The sequence below is a fragment of the Homalodisca vitripennis genome, unplaced genomic scaffold, assembly GCF_021130785.1.
Source record: "Homalodisca vitripennis isolate AUS2020 unplaced genomic scaffold, UT_GWSS_2.1 ScUCBcl_14583;HRSCAF=25433, whole genome shotgun sequence".
NCBI classification, from domain to species: Eukaryota; Metazoa; Arthropoda; class Insecta; order Hemiptera; family Cicadellidae; genus Homalodisca; species Homalodisca vitripennis.
The window spans coordinates 1-5,692 of record NW_025790694.1 but is presented as its reverse complement, the minus strand read 5'-3'; the positions used below and the strand labels follow the sequence as shown (position 1 = coordinate 5,692).

The window sequence follows — 5,692 nt, the reverse complement described above, 5'->3', positions numbered from 1 at the left end:
AAGCATTTGCCACAGTAAACCTAATATATAACTTAAGAATTGAAGATGTTCGCTTCACTCTGAGTCACTCTGATATTGACGGGAATACTCTTGTGCAAATTTAAGGAATTGGAAACAAATAATCAACAGTCACAAATCCCTCTACAGCATCATTATACTTAATAAGTTCTGTAGAAATTTTGCAACAAGTTTAAATTGGGACGAAACCTAAAACAATCCTAATCTGAAATTATAAAAGGAAGTACAGCTAAAATATTCCTCTTCTATGTTGTTTCTAGTGTTAATCACTTTTAACTCTTCTAAGGCCATACAAGTTATCGTAATTAATATGAAAACAAAGAACTTGCAGCTCCTCTAATTAAGGATTAAGCGGGTTTACAATCTTGCCTTGTTGAGGATGTTAGAGAGCAGACCGAGGATGACGGAGAAGAGTGGCGCAGGTAGGGGATTGCTGAGAGATGTCAGAAGCTGGCAATCCCAGTAGGCTACTCACTGCGGGGCGTCCGTGCGTAACTCCCACAAGGCTGCTGGTCGTGATGAAGTGACTATGCCTGTCCATCAATAATAATAATAAATTTGTTTAATTGTCGTAGAACGTGTTACATGCATTGACAAAGTCTAATTCAGCTATAGACTAAATAGGATTGTTTCTAACTAATATACTGAATAAGTATAATACTAAAATATTATGTATATAATAATATAAGACATTAATTGTCCAGTTGAGAATAACACTGATTATATCATAATCTATCATTAAAAGTCTATTTTGTTAATAGAAAAAAACTCATCAATATTACAGAAAGGGTTTTGTATCAGCCATCCATAAAGTTTATTTTTATACATTTTTAGGATAGTATTTTTCAATCAGATGTTTCAATTTGTTACACACTTTTAAACCAACTACAACATGACTATTTAAAGATTTACTCAGTCGACAATAGTCAATTAAAATGTTCTTTCTGTTTCTTTGTGTTGTTATTATATGTCTGTGTAAGGTTTATTAATTCCTCATTATTTAAAATGTAAACAGATAAATAAAAAAAATATAAATTAAATATTGTAAGAATTCCTTGGTTAATGAAAACAGGTTTACAATGATCGAGATATTCATCAGCTTTACCAACAATTCTAACAGCTTTCTTTTGAATCACCAGTATTTCCTGAACTCTAGCACTATTTCCCCACAGTATTAATCCATATCTCACAATTGACAGAAAGTAGCCAAAATATGCAGTCCGAACATAATTTTTCACTTATGCAGCAAGATAGACATCTCAATAGAAAAATAATTCTAGATAATTTAGTAGACAGAAAATCAATGAGAGGTTTCCATGAAAGATTATTATCAATATGTATTCCTAAAATTTTGATTACACTACTTGATTCAATTTTTAAACTATTTTCAGGAATTGATTTTAAAGTAAACAAAATGTTTTGAGTTTTCAGTTTCATTCATTAACCCTAGAACTGTTAATCGACATAATTATGTCGGTTTAATGCCGCTTTTGTGGTTGTTTAACCGTCAAAGTTTTGTCGATCAAACATTCCTCTCGTATAATTACTTTTTATAATATACTCCGCTAAACGTATCGATATAATTCATGCACCATTGGATTCGGGAAGAAAAATGCTAAGGAACAGATGAGTTTTATTCTCTTTGTATTATGGTTATGACGTTAGCAAGCTTGTTATTTTGAACGTAAAAGAAAACGCGACGCCGTTTGTTGTGACCGCCATATTGCCGCTGCCGTTCTGTATCACTTTCGTGCCGAGCTGTGGATATTTGTAAGTTTTAATAGTTTTACGCGTGTTTTTAGTGTCGTATTTAATGTGTAGGTGTGTTTGTTTGATGTCGTAGTAGTGTAAACATATATATTTTAGAATAAATCAATTTCTATTTACTGAAATATGTTTGAGAATTACCGGCTTTGTGTAGGCTATGGCAAAATGACTTGGCTAAAATTTCATTTCACATAGTTTGTTATTGTTTTCACTTAACTAAACGTTATTTATAGCACTCTTTTAGCTCTGAAGTAACTATTTATTTTTGGTAAAGATAGAAGTTTTCACAATAATATATATATTGTCTGTAATTTCTTTGGTTATATATAATAACTGTTTGGGTTTATTCTATATTTTTTCAATATCTTTAGTTATATTTATAGTTTTATAACTACATAATATTTCCTATTACTTATAAACCATAAATTTATAAATTTTGATATAGTACAAGCTTTAGAAACTATTTTATTATATATTATATTATATTTCGCCAAAATTTTTTTTGAATAATGGCAAAATTTAACTTTTTTACTTTTTAAAAAAAAATAATTTATGGTAATTATTTCATTACTACTGTATATTCTATTTTATTCTAAGTAATAAAATATGCAAAATAACATGTATTCATAGATAAATGTATTAGCAAAACTTGTTTTTACCAAAGTCTTACGTGTAACACCCGATTTTCAGAATTTATACGCATCGCTGCTTTTTGTTCTATAGCTTTATGATTGCTTTCATAAATGTGTATAATGTTTATGTTTTTCTGAAACTAGATAAAATTTGACACAGAATGGCTATCTCACTTATAAATTATTTCTCACCTATAACTTCATTTGCTAGGTATGGTCCCCCCAAATTTAAGAAATATTTTTCGTAAATTTTATATTTGATTAAAAAAAGTGTTTATTAGAAAATTTTTGATGGTTAATTTTACAATATAGTGCAATTCTACGTTTAATTCTGAACACAAAAATATTATACTCTTATTTATATTGCTTTTTATTTTATATTTTTAATAATTTTTTTTAAAAAAAACCTTGCGCGAAGCTCCAAACACAGCCCGACACTACAGGATGAAATGACCGCCAGTTCTAGGGTTAAAAAAAACCATTTTCTTTTAAACTGTATTGATGCTTTGTTTATTGTGGTGTCGATTAATTTCTTTAGTTCCATTCAAGTTATTACTACTATTGAAAAAAAGTTGTGTCGTCAGTGTATTGAAGCATATTAGCATCAACAGCCAATGTTATGTCATTTATATATATGATAAAAAGTAAGGGTCCAAGTACTGATCCCTGAGGGACACCGTACTCTATTTTGACTTCCTGTGACCAATTTCCCTTGATACTACTATTGAAAAAAGTTGTGTCGTCAGCGTATTGAAGCATATTAGCATCAACAGCCAATGTTAATGTCATTTATATATATATATGATAAAAAGTAAGGGTCCAAGTACTGATTCCCCTGAGGGACAAACCGTACTCTATTTTGACTTCCTGTGGACCAATTTCCCTTGATATATACTTTTTGTGTTATATTGATGAAGTATGATTTTATAAAATCAAGGGGAATCATTTCTCACATCCAATGTGTGTTATAAAAACACAGGCAATTAATTATAAATACAACACAGCCCTACTATTAAATTTACAGTATGTATATAGATGTAGTTGTTTTTGCAAATACATTTAATTACACCTCAGTGAAATAATCCAAATGATAATTTTGACATAGAATAAACAAGAAATTGCTGTTTGTATTTGATACCTGGAGCAGTGAGAGTAGAGCAGGTACAGTTGGGTGTACATGAGGGAAGGGCTGACTCTTGCCGACAGACTGCGGGATCAGCCGGGACGCCAACAAGTCCAGGATGGTGGGCTGTAGCACCCACATGCCGATCAAGGAGTTGCTGGCATTTGCTGCGGACATTGACTACACTTTCAGGATGGTACTTAGCAGGATGGACTCAATCATCGAACATGTGTCTTACTGATTTCACAAGTTTCCAAAACAATTTGGATTTTGTTTGCTACTTCTTAATTTGAAAACAGTAAAATTTTTAAAAAACCCTTTCTTCAGTTCCAATTACTGGAAAACCAGTACAAATTTGTTCTATAGATACGGACCATTTGTTGTTCCTAAAACAATTAAATACCCATTAATATGCCAATGGTACTAAAATACAGTTTCACAAAAAATTTGGTGTCATTATTGAAACCATAGCATATATATTTTAAAAATTAAACCTGCTTTTATATTTATTTTTGACAGAAGCCTGTATAATTTTTGATTGAAAAGTAAAGTTTGATAGAAATGAAAAATTGTACAATATAAATTAATTGTGGTCTACACCAGTGAAAGAAATTCAGTTTTTATCCTTGATGGTGGAAATAAATTACTAATAATTAAAACACATGTGAAATACTCACCGATATCAGTGAGAGCTTTCAGTTGGAATATGACGATACTCCTCCACCTTGTTCTCGTCGTAAAGTAGTCCGATCAGTTGGCTCGATTCCGGAACACAACAATTTCAACTCTGGCACCCAAAAGACGGTAAGCACTGTCTAAGTCGGTTAAGATCAATCTATAAAACAAATCAAACTTGTTGCAAAAATCTCACAAGAAAACATAAAACCAATACATCACAAATTTCAGAATACATATAAAAAGTACAATTCTGTGTCAAGGAGGCCAATAAGTAGAGAAGATGATATTATGAACTAAGTTTCTCCGTTTTCTATAGGATGAAAAATTACTGCCCATGAACTGGTTGTCAGGCAGGAATCAGAATTGGTTCGGTTTCAGACAAAGGATTTGCCTTCAGAAACAATTCTTTTTACATTAATCGCATCTTATGCTAAACCTCTAGTCCAAACTCGTCCCAGTGTTACTTCAGGTTCCCTATTTAACTGATGTGGCACCTATACACTTACTATATTGCCTGAAGAATTCCAATTTGAAGCCAAAAATGTTATGCAAAATGTGATTGACTGAACAAGCCATTATATCCACTGCAAAAACAGCGCTTTCACACTCGTTTCATAAGTGCTGAAACCCTCGAATAGGTGTGTGAATAAATCCCAGGAGGCATTTGTAACATGTTGATAATAGAATAGAATATATTTTATTGCGTTAACAATATATATTATTACATTGTATTGCAATAGTCAATAAATACCAATTTTTTACAGTATTTATCTTAAAAAACTAAATCCATTCACTCGACTTTCCATACAGTTGCACGCAGGCTCACATTCATACACAATACAAAATAAAAACAAAATTCATAATTTGTGGGATCAAACCCCCAGGATTGCAACACCGCCGCGAATATCAATCCCAAGTGTGCTCCATGAACTCGCCAACTGAGTAAAATTTATTCCTAGAAATTTAGCAGAATCAGTTTCTTCCAGAACAATGTTATCCATCATTACTGTTGGGGTTTCATAAGTATTCAACCCAACCCACGTAAACAGAAGTTGATGTAATTTGTCTTTTCATGATTAGTTTTGAGATTATTTACCAGAAAATTTTGAATGCAAGAATTTAAGATCAATGAAGGTTTGAATCTCCAAAGAAGTCAGAGAATCAGCCCGGAAACAGAGAGTTGTGTCATCTGCGTATTGAATGATTTTCCCATATAAGGCTGACACATGGATGTTATTCACATAAATCAGGAAGAGGACATGACCAAGATTGATCCCTGTGGGACTCCTTGGTATATTTTAATACTACTTGATATTGCATAATGACAGTTTAATAAATAAAAATGCCTTTATTTCTTAAGTTTTTCTCAATACATATCCACTTTGCAACTAAATAACAATAACCTTTATAACTATACACAAACTATAACACAAATTTAAAAAACAGTTAAAACTCTTTAAGATGTCAGGAGGCC

General features: G+C 31.6%; 1 long non-coding RNA gene across 1 annotated transcript; it reads right to left on the bottom strand.

Moving 5' to 3' along the window:
- Positions 1 to 435: 435 nt before the first annotated feature.
- Positions 436 to 4,258, bottom strand: LOC124375165. Its single transcript, XR_006923661.1, has 3 exons — positions 4,218 to 4,258; positions 3,556 to 3,707; positions 436 to 551 (listed from the first exon to the last, which is right to left on the bottom strand). It is a non-coding gene; the product is annotated as an uncharacterized LOC124375165 (long non-coding RNA).
- Between the last annotated feature and the right edge of the window lie 1,434 nt (positions 4,259 to 5,692).